Source organism: Pan troglodytes, chromosome 16 (genome assembly GCF_028858775.2).
Source record: "Pan troglodytes isolate AG18354 chromosome 16, NHGRI_mPanTro3-v2.0_pri, whole genome shotgun sequence".
NCBI classification, from domain to species: Eukaryota; Metazoa; Chordata; class Mammalia; order Primates; family Hominidae; genus Pan; species Pan troglodytes.
In genome coordinates this window covers 27,868,102-27,884,796 of record NC_072414.2, presented here as the reverse complement: position 1 = coordinate 27,884,796, position 16,695 = coordinate 27,868,102, and the positions used below count along the sequence as shown (strand labels likewise).

The 16,695-nt window shown below is 37.2% G+C and overlaps 1 non-coding gene across 1 annotated transcript; it reads right to left on the bottom strand.

Moving 5' to 3' along the window:
* Positions 1-13,221: 13,221 nt before the first annotated feature.
* Positions 13,222-13,331, bottom strand: MIR4510 (microRNA mir-4510). Its single transcript, NR_106614.1, has one exon. It is a non-coding gene; the product is annotated as a microRNA mir-4510 (primary transcript).
* Between the last annotated feature and the right edge of the window lie 3,364 nt (positions 13,332-16,695).

The window sequence follows — 16,695 nt, the reverse complement described above, 5'->3', positions numbered from 1 at the left end:
GTATATTTGATTAGTAAATCAAATATACAGTATATTTCAGCTGAAAGCAGCTCTCCAATGTGGGAGTGTGTGTTTTCCCTTACGGAGCAGCATACGGAAATTTAAATTGTGAAAAAGTGTTTTAGGCTGAATGTGCACTGCGGAATATGTTCGAAACAAAGTTTTCCATTAAAATTGGCATTTATGAGTCTCTTGCTAACAGTTACTACAATGATCAGCTGTGACCTCATTAGTAACATGAGCAGTAAGGAAGGCAAATATGTATTGTTAAACTGGTTTCCACTCTAATGGTGTTCCAGTGAATAAGGAGTTAAGGAAATGTCGTGCTATCCATATTAATTGAGATAAGGCACAGGACGATTTTGGCCTCTTGTTCCAGCACTGTCTCATACCATGTTTTTAAAGTTATTTTCTTTTTTTCTTAGACGGAGTCTCGCTCTGTCGCCCAGGCTGGAGTGCAGTGGCGCAATCTCGGCTCACTGCAAGCTCCGCCTCCTCGGTTCACGCCATTCTCCTGCCTCAGCCTCCCGAGTAGCTGGGACTGCAGAGGCCCACCACCACGCCCGGCTAATTTTTTTGGATTTTTAGTAGAGACGGTGTTTCACTGTGTTAGCCAGGATGGTCTCGATCTCCTGACCTTGAGATCTACCCGCCTCGGCCTCCCAAAGTGCTGGGATTACAGGCGTGAGCCACGGCGCCCAGCCTTTAAAGTTATTTCCAATAACACCTAGCAATTAGGAAGCTTAAAATTACATGTTTTTAAGACTTGGAATCAAATAACTTCACTCTCTAAAGACTTCAGGCAATGAAAATTTTTTCGTTTTAAATTTCACTTTCGTTCTTAATTATGACACTCTAGGAATTTCTGTATTTGTCTTTTAAGGTAATTCTACTCTTGGGTATTATAAAATGTTTGTCTTGTCTTTATGTTTGTTTCTCTTGATTCTATAAATTGCATCCTCGAGTCCAGAAAATGCTGTGTATAAATATATATTATTTCAGTGGCGTGCTAGGGGCTGGCTTGTACCAGCTCCTGAGACTTCATTTTGTGTTCCTTTCCTCTTAGCTCTGAGTTCGTTGACAATGTTGGTAGCTTGAAATGGGCCGTGGTGGGAGTATTTACACCACAAAATTGGCAAGCACTCCAAATAAGGGCTTTTTCTTTCCCTGAGAGCTGATTATTAAACATTTACTAGCATTTTTCTGCATACACACACACGCGCACACACACACACACACACACACACAGAGTGCTAATTCAGTTAAGGATTTAGGCGTATTCTAATTAATCATGGCTAGTCAGTAGCCAATGTGATTTCTACTAAATGATATAATATGACATATTTCGAACAGTTTAATCTTTCTCAGATCTTAATGCTGTATTATAGTTTGTTCATATCATCACACAATTAAAAGACAAAGATAATATAGGAAAATAAATTTCTACTTTGCAATACATATCAATTAATATACCCAATATAATGATAGATGCATTAAGAAGGACACATCACTGATGAAATATTCTTGCCAAACATGTATAACTTTAGTCGAATCATGAGACAATATCAGACAAACCCAAACTGAACGTCATAGTTTAGAAAATGGGTGAAGTTTTAAGGACACGTTACAAAACAAATCATCAGTACTCCTTAAAAAAAAATCAAGGTATTAAAAGACAAGAAGATTGAGGAAGTGTCACATACTAGGGGAGATTAAGGAAATGTGACACTAAATGCAATGTAAAAACCTGAATTAGTTAATGATCTAGAAAAGGGATATTAGTGTGAAAATGGGCAAAATTTAAATAAGGCCTGTAGATTAATAAACAGTTTTGCATGAAGGTTACTTTTGTTTCAATAATTGTTCTATGTTTATGTGAAATAATAACTTTAGGAGAAGCTGGGAAAATGTTGTACAAAATTTCTATACTGTTTGTAATTTTTCATCTGAAACCATCTAAGAATACCATGACCGTGTATTGTTTAAATTTTTTTTTAAAAAGAATATGTTTTGGAAGTAGGAAACTCTGGCTTTGAATCCTGATTGTATAAAACTTGAGATTTCAAACAAAATGTTTACATTACTTTGTATTTAAATTTAAACTTACTTTTCTCATCTATGGGAGAGGTGATAATTGTGTTCATTTCACAAAACGGTAGCAATCAAATGAAATAATGTTTTCTAAACCTCCTAACACAATGCCTGACATATAGTATATGCTGAATAAATCATTGTTAAAGAAGCTTTATGACTTTGATGTTGGAGAAAACATAAAACAGTTAAAATGTATTGACAGTTAGAAGGTTCTGAATGTCCTTACATTGATCGTCTGTGTCCTCAAACAGACGTGATTATGAAGAATCAAAACTAGTTTCCAAAAGAGGCAATTAAAAGCTTCCACGGGCATAAGGGCCACATTCTTGGGTCTAAAAGAAAGAGAAGAGTATGAGGAGTTATAGAGCTAGATTAAACTGGCCCAATGTAGTATAAGCTGTACTTTAGGATCTGATCCTGTAAACACAGTGTCATGGCCTGGCCATTAAACCCTGGAGGCATAAATTTCATGATTTCTGAATTGGATAATAACACAGTTGCCTGCCAACTCCTATGCAATCTCCCAGCATTGTACAAGCATATCTTCCTGCATAAATGCCCAATATATGGCAGCTTAATTTTAATCATGTATATTTAGAAGTGTGTTGTGCTTCTAGGTTTACCAGAAATTTTCCTTGGTGAGAAATACATACTTCCTAATAAGTTTTGACCCTGTGGGCTAAAGGCAAAATGTTCAAAGTAATGCTACCCCAAGACCTGTGCTCCCACTTGCTTTATCTGTATGTATGTACATATATGTGTACATATGCACATAGAAAACATTTATACATACATACATGTATCTTATATAGAATACTTCTTAGTTTGGTTCAAACATAAGCAGCCAGAGTCACTTTAAATGCTAATGAACACCATCATCGATGCATATGTCAAAACTATGTCATAAGTAATAAAAAATTAATTTAAATCATTAAGAAAGGTAACCTTTGCTTTGTTATGCTAAGCTCTCAGTATTCATTTTTCCTTATTTGGATTGATCACAACTTCCAAATATTACGACCAATGAACTTGCAGAGGTACATTGCTCTTGAAATGTGTGTAAATTATTTTAATAAAAACTTCACCTGCAGACAAAACCATCTACTTCCATTCTCTGCAACCTCATTCTTAAAGCAAAATTTACATCACTTAGATACTAATCTAATGACAGGACAATAACCAAATGGCCCAACAACATCAGTAATATGAAAATTTAAAATCATGAATAATCTTTTCATAATTGCCAGGAGGAACTCAATGAATTGTCTTAATTGTATCAGAAAGCCTCATGCATGTGGTTAGGTCTAAAAACACAGGTTTCTGAATATCAGTTGAAAATATTTTTACCAGGCCATTTTCTACCCAGGCTTGTAGAAAGCATTCTGTAATGGGAGCAACCGCAGATTCTAAGAACAGTTTCCAGCTAGAGTCCAGTCGGCTATTCATCTTTGTGGCTAGGAAGGAAAGAAAATTCTCAAGTACCTTCAGGGGTTTTATAGATACTCTTGCTTCAACTCAGTATTTCTGGTCTTCATAAAACAAGAGTGCCAAGAATGACATAGTGAAGCAGTCAGTTTATTCCAAATGCTGAAGTGCTTACTCTACCTTGCATTTTACAAGTTTACAATTTTGGAGCCATTTGAACCACTCATTGGCTCAGTGGTGCAATATTTTTTTAAAGTTATTTCTGACCATAACAGACACTTTAGACCTGCAGTGATGAGCAAGCCCCAGAGGCAAAATACAATAAAGATTTAAGGGCTGTTCAGTGAAGCACTGTGGCTTCTTTGTGAAGGAGTTGAATGGAAGTGGGAGGGCTGACCTGCTATGTGATTATTTCTGACAATGCTGTTTGTTTTATTTTCATTTTATTGCAGTACTTTGGGGCGTTGGTAGGTATGATCCAAAAGAAAAATAAACTTTCATCTAAGATGTTAAAGTTTTTTGGGGGAAGGACGGGTGGTGAGGGGGGGTGCTGTTCTTTTTTGATCTAATAAATGCTGTTTGAAGCAGATGAGATATTCAGAAATGAAACTCAAATTACCTCCACCATGCTTCATACCAGTCGCTTGTGATTGACTTTCTGTCCATATGAAAAAAGATGAGACACATTTAATTCTAGATTTTAATTATTTTAGCTAAATAAAGCCCAGTATATTCCATTCTTTATTTTATGTGATAAACCGTAATCTATTTCTTATCATAAAATCTGAATTTACTACAATGTTATTAGAGGTATGTTTGCTGTCTCTGAAGACGTCCATAATAGGAAGCTAGTGCTACCTGTGTTGGTATTACACTTCACTAAATATATAAACTGAATTATTAACAATTCAGATTAGCTTTCACTTGAGAACCATAGAGTTTTAGTGGGTCCCAGGCTTAGCCAGATATTATTTTATGGATATGTTTCCCAGATCCCTTTCCTAGCGAAAACAATCAGTGTGAATGTTCTTATACTCTTCACTCAAGAGTAATAGTTGCGAAAAAGAAAATAAATAATATTTTTATATTATACATACATATGCTATAATATATAGCTTTTTGTAAACATAAATACATTATATATGCACACATACATACTGGATGATGTATTTATTCAAATGTGTATAGACACATATACATATACCCTTTCATCACATTTATTGATGAGCACATGGACCGTGACACCATGACAATTGTCTGTCCATATCAGAATCCTGAAGAATTTGCTAACGTGACAATTCACTGGCAAAGAACTGAAGGAGCTCTAAAATCACTCAGGAACCTTTGTCCATCACACTTTCCTCTAATGCTTCAACCTTCTCTTATCTCCTAGCTTCTTCCTCTTGTTAGCCCAGAGGAATACTCAAGTCTAGCCTGCCTGTCTTTGAAAAAAGAAATGTATTTTCTTCTTGACACATTGGTGTCCTACTAATCTCAAGGATTTCTGTCTATATTTTTATTTGCCTTATAATCAGGCTTCTGGAAAGAATAGTCTACGTCTGCTAATTTCTTGCCACCTTTTCACTCAATTCCCTATAAACTGATTTCTGCTTCTACCAATCATTTGAAACTATCTAATTTTCGGACTAATTTTCAAACTGGCTTCTGGCATCACTCATCTACTAATGACTCCCAAAGGACCCCACTTGATAAATCCACAGGTCAATAATTTTTCATCTTTCTTAACCTATCAGCATTTGACAAAGAACCACTTCCTCTTTCTTGGAATACTTCCCTCTGTTTTGGGAGGTTATACTCTCCTGGGTTTCCTCCCACTGCTTTAGTTGTTTCTTCTCAGCCTCCTTTCCAGGTCCTTTTTCACCTCCCAGCTTTCTTAACTGTTAAGCGTCTGAGGGCTCACTCAGTGAACTTTGTCTCTTTCATATCAACTCTACTTTTGGGGATCTCGTTCTATAACAATGATTAAGTATCACCTAAACACTGTTATCTGAACTCTAGACTCATATGCCAACTATTACAGATATTGGACTCCACTTGAGTCCAATATTGATCTCAGTCTCACATTTTCAAAACAAGTTTCTTTTCTGTTGTTGTTGACTTAATTTTTTTTTAATTTCAACAGTTTTTTGGAAACAGGTGGTTTTTGGTTACATAGGTAAGTTCTTTAGTGGTGATTTCTGAGATTTTGGTGCACCTGTCACCCGAGCAGTGTAACCTGTACCCAATGTGTAGTCTTTTATCACTCGCCCCCTCACACCCTTCTCCCTGAGTCCCCAAAGTCCATTATATCATTCCTATGCTTTGGGGCCCTCATAGCTTAGGTCCCATTTATGAGAACACATGATGTCAAAACCAAGTTTCTTATCTTCTTAAACCCCTCACTCCATCTCAGTTAGTAAAAACTCTAGCTTTCCATTTGCTCCATGCCAAAAACCTTGGAGTCATTGTCACCTCTTTCATTGTGGTTGCATGCCACATCTAATTCATTAGCAAATTTTGTCGGTTCTTCTTCAAATACATCTTGAATCTAATCGCTTCTTCCTTCTTCTACCTGTACTACCTTGTTCAACCACCATCATCTCTCTCCAGGATTATCAGGATGGCCTCCCCACTGATTTTTCTACTTCTGTCCTTTCCTCATTCAGTCTATTCCAACATGGCCTACAACGTGATCCAGCAAAAATATGAGAGATCATATTATACCTCTGCTCAAAACTCTATAATGGTTTCCCATCTCAGTCAGAATCAAAGCCAAAGCATTCACAATAGCCAACAAGGCCCTGTATGATCTGGCTCACTCTTCAGGTCCTGCTAATTTCTTCCTCATTCTGCTCTAACCTCACTGCTCTTCTTCCCTTTCTCAAACGTGCCAGGCATTTTCCGGCTTCAGGGCCTTTTCACGTGCCGTTCATTCCTTCTACCACACTTTTCCTTAGATATTCACATGACTCACTTTATCTTCTTTATACAAGTGTCGTCTCATTAAGGCCTTTACATGCCACCAATTCAAAACTGTAGTGCCACCATCCCTGTCATCTGCTTCAGTTTCTCAATAACACTGACAACCATTCATACTTTTAATATTTTAAACGATCACCTGTTTAATATATTCTACCCTGCCTTACCCTATCACCACTGGAATACAAACTCTGTGAGCACAAGGATTTGGATCTGTGTTCTGTGTCTACTGATGTAACCTCTAGAACAGTTTGTGTGCCTGGAAAATAAATGAATAAGCAAATAAGGAATTAAATCTACATTTCTCAGACACATAATTTTAACTAGGCATTTGATATCTCATTATATGGCTGCCCACTGCTGTCTGAGAGAGAGATCCACAGCCAAACTCACCATTTCACTCACAAGCTCAAACCCCAGTTCTACAAATTATCTGTTAAGAAAGTGCACTGGGTCCTTGCTATCTTTTCCTATGAAATAGGGATAAAATTCCCTACACTCAACATTTGTTCTTTCCCTGACTTCAATCTCTACTTTGCTTTTTATTCCACCTACATAAGTACTCGTTTGCAGTCTCTTGCTGGATGGTATTCCTCTTCTGAATGTCCATTATATGACGATATTTCCTGCTTATCCTTGTAAGCTGTGTTCAGACCTCTCCTCCATAGTCCTTCACTGCTGACTCCCCTTACCCTACTGCTCCACTCCCACATATCCTGCTACAGACTGAATGTTTGTGTCTCCCCAAAATTCATGTTAAAACCCTAATTCCCAGTGTGATGGTATTTGGAAATGGAGCCTGTGGGAGGTCATTAGAATCAGATAAGGTCATGATCGTGGAGCCCCGGTGATGGAATTAGATCCCTGATAAGGCAGTGAGAGGAACAGAGCTCTTTCTCTCTGCTGTGTGTTGATTCAGAGAGCAGGCAGCCATCTGTGAACCAGGAGGAGGGCCCTAACCAAGAACTCAATCATGCTGACATGCTCATCGCAGACTTCAGCCTCCAGAACTGTGAGAAATAAATGTCTCTTGTTCAAGCCATCCTGTCTATGGTATACTGTTACAGTAACTCAAACTGACTAAGGCATATCCGCACACGCCAGCTCAGCACCCTGGCCAGGCACTAACATTGTACTTACCACATTGTATTAAGAACATCTTTTACTGCTCAATTTCCCCTATAGAATATAAAATGCCCAAGGACAGGAGGCACATCTTAATCTTAACCTTAATCTTTGGAGTCCCAGGGTCCTGGCAGAGGAACAGACCCATGTTAGGTGCTCAATAAATTATTACTGAACGATGAATGAATGCATGAATGGATGAATGAATAAGTGAAGTAATATCACAAAGAATATTGGAAGTAATGACAATGTTTTCTTACATACTTTGAGTTTTGCATATTTTTACTGGAGCATTTAATAATATAGCTTACAGATGAAAAGTCACAGATTTGTGATCACTTAAAACATGTCTCCACTAAGCTAGTGAGAAAGCAAATAAACTAACTTAGTTTGACCTGAAATTATCCAGTGAAACTCTTATGTCAATATTTTGCAACTTTTTGGATAAAGTGGCCTCATGACTGTCACAGAAAATTGATAGTGAATATAAAAATATAATGCAGGAAAAATTGTCGTCTCTTGTGTTTCTGCAGTAAAGAGAGTTTAAGGAGGTCTTGGACCCTGGCCAATGGCTGTAGAATTATTTACTTTCCCCCATTTGCTTTTCTTCCCTCTATATTTCACTTGACAAAGCCCACTGTTTAATCACATTACCTTCATTAACTGTATTTTCATTAAAATGACAGAGTTGAAAAGAGATAATGGTCTTAGAAATATGCTGCTTTTCCATAATCCATATTGCCACCTGTGGAAATCTTACAGGAAAGCTATTAAGAATGGAGTCTGATGCTGTGGCAGTAAAACTCACGGTATGTACTTATTAGGTTTGTTCTTTATGTTGCCTTCGAAAACTATATTCTGTTCTTTGAATATTACCATTAACTTTCATAATGTGCAGCCTTCATGTGTATATGGTTTTAAAGAGTAACATAAAAATATAGATGTATAAATCAAGGACAAAAAAGTTAATTGGAATTCCATTATTAGAAAAGAAGATAAAAAGATAGCTCCCCCATTATTTTATATAAATAGCATACCAATATGATTTAGGGAAAGCTTACATTTATTGACCATGCTTATCACTGTATTAATAAGTATACTGTGATTATACATTTCTCCCTCCATGGTGTTAGATGCAGAGGTTTTGCCTTGACTTCATTCATTGGGTTTGGGTTTTTTGTTTAGTTGAATTTAAGAGACTCCTTTGAGGAAGAACACTTAAACAACAAATTTGATGTTTATATATTGCTTTGAAATATTGAGATTAAGTTGCCTTAAGAATCTGAAGATGTTCTCTAACTTTCGTCTGTATCATGTAAAAAATGAGTTGGATGAAAAATAAAGAAACTATAATGTGCCATTTATATAATGATAAGAATTATTTCCAAAGATGATTCTTCTAATTTTTGAGTGGCATTAGCTGTCTAGGCAAGGCCAAGGGCATTAATTATAGAGAAGATGCTAGGGTGGAATACTTATGTACCTTTCATTGTTATAGAACTTCATTTGGGAGTTAATATCAGTGCTGTCTCCAATACCATTCATCTGACACTTGGTAAATGAGTTGTCAGTATAGAAGAAAATATATTAATAGTTCAGATCAGTTGAAATGGGTGCTGTTATGTGTTTTACCAGAAAATTCCCCCTTCAGTTAACTCAATATCTTTTCTGACACATTTTTGTTGCACTAAAGTGTCTTTTATGGTGTGTCAGAGTTATGAATACTGATAGACCTTCTCTTAAAGTGCCCCTCAAGTTCACTGCCATTTGCTCATTAGGCTTGCTTTTTATTGCATGTCAGAATGTGCCTCCTTTTACGCACCTACTAATAAATGGGAATTGATGAGAACTGTGTCTCCAGAGCAGGCGGTAAATTCAAAGGTCTTAAATGAGGAAGTCTGTGAAGCATCCAAGACTGGGGCATGTGCCCGTGGATCTTCATCTGGCATATGGGGCATAGCTTATTTGATGTTAAGATTGAAGAGGCACACTTTCCTAAGCAGTACTTGAAGTTCAGAAATGGAAGCAGTCCATTTCCCCATTGATCAAAGGACAGAAAAAGCTATCTTTTTAGAGATGTCTCCAGACTCATTTTCAATTGAAATTCATTTATGTAAGTCACACAAATAGTAGCTTTGCAGGAAGTGTTAGTATACTATTTAGAACTCTACCATAAAATTTGTAAGGTGAAGGGGTCAGTGGTAGATGAAGATGTAGCAACAAAGAAAACGATGGTGGTTACTACCTAGCAGTGGAGTCAGGGGACTGGTATGTATAATCACTGGGTCATTTGCAGAATGTGAAGATGAAACTATAGCTGAGGAGGCAAAGGGATGGGAGAAGAGAGCAATGCCTCTGTATCAGGTAGAGTTCTCTGTTTGGCTGAGCACAGTCTGGAAACCCAACCCTATGCTGCCAAGCTCTGGGAAACATCTGACCACCATCAGCATCTTCAGAAGGCAGCTCTTTAGTTCATGGAGATTTGCTGAAATGGCCTTGGTAAGCACCTATGATCATGGGAAAATATGTGAATTAGGTTTGCTGATGAAATGAGATATAGAAAGACACGTGATATATGAGTTTCAACTGTGGCAAGGAATAGCTTGCTGACTCAAAAAGAAGGCAGAAAATCAATCAGCCAGAAAGTCACAACTACCCAACAACGATCCACTAGAAAGAGAAGGGAACCCAGAACCCTGAGGGCTTTTCAGAAATTTCAAATTAGTGTTTCTCAATTATTTGTCTATTACTTTTATGGTTTGGTTCATATCCACAAAGTATTATTAATTTAACATTTTTATTTAAATTAGCCTTACCCTGTATAACAATATATGTGATATACTAGTTTTATATTTTCTAATATATACTAAAATAAACACATAACTATGAAAATTAAAAATTTAGTAACCCCTGGTCTACCTTAAATCTTCTCATGTTCTGCCACTGGGACAACTTCAGTGCTTTGGGGACGCTATGCTAAATGAAAAGAGCAAAATGTCTCTCACATATTTTGGAGAGGACCAGACCAGCAGGGTCTGGGGAAGGGATTTAATATTATTTGTTTGTAGTTTAGACCCTGCCTGCTTCCAAGAAGATTTAGAAATTATCACATGTATACAATAAGACTGTTAAAGTAAAAAATGTATAAATATCAGAACCCTGCAGAAGAGGAAGCAAATATAATGTCCCTCCAGGCTGAAATAGTTACCAGGTTGAGTATTAAATTTAGCTCTGTGCTTTCTGGAAAGGTCAACATTATATCTAACTTGCTCTTGGGCTTTATGACCTCTGTTGAGCCTTGTTACCTAAGGGAGATACCCATATGGAAAAACACAGCATTCTTTTTCTATGTTAAGAAGTGTTGAAGTTTCCTAGAATTTCTGTTGAAAATTCCACATACCCAGACATCAGTTTCAAACCTGACAGGTTTTGCTAATAGGAAGAGTGGGAGAGCTGGATCTGTCAAGGTAAGCAGTATGTATGAGAGTCAGTGAGGCTTGAAGTAGAGGCTTGCTTGGCAGAGGTGAGAGTGCATCTGAGGCTCGATGTCATGAATCTGTGGGCAGTCACAACTGCTAACTCCTGTCTAGTGCTGTGTTCCAGTTGTCTACTGCTGTCTAACAAACCACCTTAAAACTTCAGGCAATTAAGACAAAACTTATTTAATATTTCTTAAGGTCAGGGGGTTGATTGTGCCCAACTGGTTCGTTTTCACCTGAGGTCTCTCAAGCACTTACAGGCAGCTGTCATCTAGGCCTGCAGTCACCCAAAAGCTCAGCTGGGCTAGAAGTTCAATATGGTACACTTACATGTCTGGTAGTTGATACTAGCTGTCAGTTTCTGAAAGCTTAGCTAGGCTGGAGCAGCTAATCATGGCTTTGTTGTATGGTTCCTGCTTCTCACTGCAGAGACTGGGTTCTTGGAAGAAATGTCCTATGAGCAAATATTCCAAAATGTAGGGATCAGGAGTTGCTGGGTTACTTAAGGGCCATATGCAGAACCTCAGTTGTATATTATTGAATGGAGCAATCACATGGCCTACTCAGATTCAAAGTGGTTGGAAAAATAAACTTCTAATGATGTAAGGACAAAATCACAATGAAGAAGAGTGTGTAAAGTAGCAAATTATATTGTGACCATCTTTGGAAAATATAATCTATCACATCCTCCAAGAGCTCTCTGTACTCTGGAATCAAAACAGATATAAAGAATACAAATAAGTATTTTGGGAATATCATTTAAGGCATGGTATAAAGTCATGTAAGCACTGAACTGTAAGTTGTAGTGACTTTGACATGTAAAGAAATTGATTATTTAATTGTGAGGACAGGAAAGAGCTCTAGACCAAAATTCTCCCTCTGGCTGTATATTTTATTAGCTATGTAGCCTTGGGATAGTAACTGGGCCTTCTTACTGTGTCTATATAACAAGAGGTCTGGATTGGATGATCTGTAAGAGACATTATCATTCTTAATAACTAGGAAACCATGAGGTTGATGCCTATTTGCTTGCTGTGGGTCAGGGAGAATAATATGGTGAATGAATTGCTTATAAATCAAAATAACACATTTTGAACAGGGTTTGCTTTTCTGGGAATCAATAATTGACATTAAATACTGTAGAGAAAGTTATTGATGACGTTGATTGTTAGATTAGTCCTTTGACTCTAGAGTCAAAGGAAGGCATTTCCTAATGATCTTCTAAAATATATAAACTTTAAGTTTCTTTTCTATGTATTTCACTCTAATGTGAACTCAAATAATCTCTGACCTGCTAACAGATGTGGAAGCTGACAAATTTATTTGTAAGCAGAATAATTACCTCTTAATATTGATTTGTAAATCCATATTGCCATTCATTGAATTTCTCCAAGTAGAAACAAGATATATCCAGGTCTACGACTGTGGATGGCTACATGTGGATCCCTACTTAATATTGAATGAGACAATGCATATCTGTCACAAGGTAATATATGATAGCTGTATCTAATTGCATATAAAAGAGGACCAAGCCAATTGACATCTCTCTGCTCTCAAGAAAACAATGTGAGCAGTACATAGATGTGTCCTGTGTTCCACACAGGTGCAAGGGGATTTTGGAGTTGTGGTAAATGAGATGGATTCTCTCCAGCGAACAAACCAAGAAAGGGTTGGAAAACAATATAAAATGGTCAGACATCTTCTGGATAGAGATTGTAGAAGAGTTTAGCATAGGATATGAGCCTTGCTAGGTTTTTCTATAATGACAAGTTTAAATAGGACCAACTTGCATTTTTATAAACATCAATCACTTCCTAGAATTCTAGGGTTTCCCAAATCAAACTCCTGAATGTCAGTCTCTCCCACTTCAGTCATCGGTAACTGCCCTCTCTCTGAGCATTACCCCTCATTTATCTTGAGGAAAATGATAGACCAGTTTGTAGCATATCCTAAATTCTCTACTTAAATTGTGCTGAAATAGACACACAATGGGACACCATCAACTAAGCATCCACTGAATGACTATTACATACAAGACACTGTATTGGAGGCTATCAAAGGGTATATTCATTCATTCATTCTTCCCTTTTTTTTTTTTTTTTTTGCTTATTCCTTGAACATTTTTGAGTGCCTACTCAATGACAGGCTCTGTCTGTTGTGAGAAAAGATTGTAGTTGTCTATCTAACAACCATACATCCTACTCCCTCACATACACACTATTCCACAGAGGTAACCTGGTATTCATCTTAAAGGCAACAACTCTGGGGCCAGATCACCTGAGTTACAACCCTGCTGTCACTACTGAATAACTGTGTGACTTTATTTAATTAATTAATTTATTTATTTAATACAAGGTTATCTTGCTGTCTCACCAAGGGTGAAGTGCTTTGGCATGTCCATAGCTCACTGCACCTTCAAACTCTTGGGTTCAAAGGATCCTCCAGGTTCAGTCTCTTGAGTAGCTAGAACTACACGTCCACACAATCACACCTGGTTAATTTTTAATTTTTTTTGTAGATACGGGGTTTCACTATGTTGCCCAGGATGGTCTCAAACTCCTGGCCTCAACCCATCTTCCCACCACTGCCTCCCAAAATACTGGGATTATAGGCATGAGCCGCTGTGCCTGGCCCTTAAGTTATTTAATATCTTGATAAGTTATAGATAATAACCACCTCATATAATTTTTGTATTAAAGGATTTAATACACATTTCTATATCTCTTTATGTATGTTTAATAACTCTTAGAATAGTGCCTCCCTTGTTGTAAGTGCTGTGTAAGAGTTGATTTTGTTCAAGTCTTGGTAGGCCATATCATTCGAAGGAGACTAAGTCCCTTCTCAGCTGAAGGTGCGTATCAACTCTGGTTGAAATGACTCATGTAAATTCCATTCTCTTGTCCATGATGTAATGTGGTTCTGTCCAGTAAAATGTGAGGGGAAGTCTGGAGTGGATTTCTAGTACAGTTTTTCTGACTTTTATGAAAGAACATAAGGAAGAGATGGTCTATCTTCTCACCTCTGGAAGTTATTGTTGAGGATATAAGGTTGGAGTAACTTGGGGATGTGAGGGGCCATGTAAGGACAAACATGAACGTTCCAAAGATGGCAGAACAAAATGTGGAAATGGAATGGGTCCCTGAGCCATTCATTGAGCCCCTGAATTCAGTGATCTTGGAACATACAACAGGACTTGTCAGACAATAAAGATAACAAAGCCCTCATTGTATGAGTCATTTTGCTTGTTTTCTGTTACTTGCTGGTGAGGTCATCAGGTGAACTGATACATCATTCTTCCCTGATCATGAGGATTCGTGGCATCATTAAAATTTCATTTCTATTTAAACAAATATGAGAAACGAAACACGCTCAGACTTTCTAGTAAGGAAGAACAAAAGCCCACCTCAGAGGACGAATAAGCAAGCCATTTACCCTAATTAAGGTGTGTGGTATTTATTTTAATATGTATAAAAATTACAATAGATAGAAGTGTAAAATGGTGTGAGATTGATTTCATCAGTTTTGTCACATAAGAAGAATAAACCTCTGGGTCACTCTCACGCTGCACGATGGCATAATAAATAAGGAAAACGTGGTCATGACTCCTTCTCTATGAGAGATGCGATAGTTGATTAAGGGCAATCTATTAGTAGCTGCCAGTAACAAGAAAGGTTAATTTGAACCAGATAGTCTCAGGTTTCAACCTCTTCTATGGCTGCAAATCTGGATAGGTGTCCTTTGCTTACTGGTTCAAGCTACTGACAGGCAGACCTGAAATGGTTTTGGCTTCTGCCTGTGGCCCCAGAGCCAGGCAATCCAATAACAGTCTTTTCCCTTTAACTCTCAAACATAGGGATGATAGTGGCTTTTTGCTACTGTAATGTCTGGGTTGCCTTATTATCATTTGTTTGGCTTCTCAGCACCTCCCTCTATTAAAATTCCTCCTATCTGGAGTGACTATTGTTGTCCCGATTGATACGCTATCCTTGGTTCTTATTCTGAACTACGGAAATTATAGACATTAGTTGTAACATCCAAGACTCAACCTTGACTTCTCCCAGTGATCCTACCTTTCCAATCATTGGTGATCATACCATCTTCAGTTGTATTTCAGAAGGGACTTACATGCCTCTGATTTCATGTATTCCCCAGACAAGGTCAACCTGGTTGAAACACAGCCTCAGTCTAGTATATCAATGTGTAATTAGTTCATTGTTTCATTTGACCTATGAATAACTATGACCAAGAGGGTATCAGAATTTATACAAAGCCATGTTATTATGGAATTCTAATATAGTTTACTTTGCTATATATGATGGTGTTTTCATGAGGAGACTTTCATATATAAATAATAGAGAAAACTTGTAACATGGACTGTCCCACATAAGCAAAGCCACAACAAAAAACACATGAAAAGAACTATTGAAGGGCGAATGGTGGGTAATAAAGTAATGGAAATTATGCAATAAGACACTAGAGAGCCAGATAAATCTAAATCTCTAACAAGTCATGCAGGGTCTTAAGGTTGCGGCCCATGGCAATGGAGAATTTTTGGGTGGACCTCACTGCTGTGCCTGCAGAGGGGTTGCCCTGGCTTTCTATCTTCCTTACTGAGAAGAATTTTCAGCAGTTCAATAGAAAACATTTACTGGGGAAAGGTGATATTTTACATAATGATTTTCCTGCATTTGATTCCGCACATGTTGTTTTGTCTTTGAAACATGCTAAAAGATGTATGTAAGCTGTCTGGCACTTTGTGCTTTTACAACTGTGTTGTTTCAAATCCACAGCAAGGCAATTTTAAGTATTTGGGGTAGCACTTTCTTATGTCTGTTCTTTCTTTCTCCAGGCAGATGAGCTCATCAGACACTATTAGCCCTAGCTATAGAAGTTTAGAGGTAAACCACTGTCTGAACTGAACTAGTAAAACTGCTCTAAGCTGCAGTTTCCCTGAAAGTAAAGTATTAACTATCTATCATGTACTATGACGGATGAAGCCCATTAGATAAAGAAAAAGTCTGTTTTATTGGTTGAAAAATAATTAATCTTTACGAAGGTGATAAGCCTCATTTTACTCTTCATATTTGGAAGGATCTCGTGTCTTGAGCTTTGGCATGAGCATGCTGAGATGGCTGAGTGCAAGAACCACAGATGCTTAAGAGGATATGAAGGAAACTTCTAGGTTTGTTACTAAACCAATTCTCTAACTTTTAAAGTGACACAATAAGAATAACGGGGTTAAGATGTGTTCTGAATTTTCTATAGGAACATGTACACAAAATCAGATTCTGCTCTACAATGTAACAATTTTAGCAACTTCTTGAAATACCTCTATTTGTACCATTATGGTTTGGTACCCAAGTTTAAAAGTCTCTCCATATCAGAAGGATGTCACTTATGGGAAAGAAGAAAGAAAAATTTACTTTCTAGAGTATATTATTTTGGAAACACAATGTATTGTTTACCTGTAATAAAAATATAATGGTAACATTCAAACATGTTCATATCACCTCGTTGTATTTTTAAACTATAATTTTTGGCAATCATCAAGGAAGAAGAGACAATAGGGTGCATTGTAATTACAAAACAAACA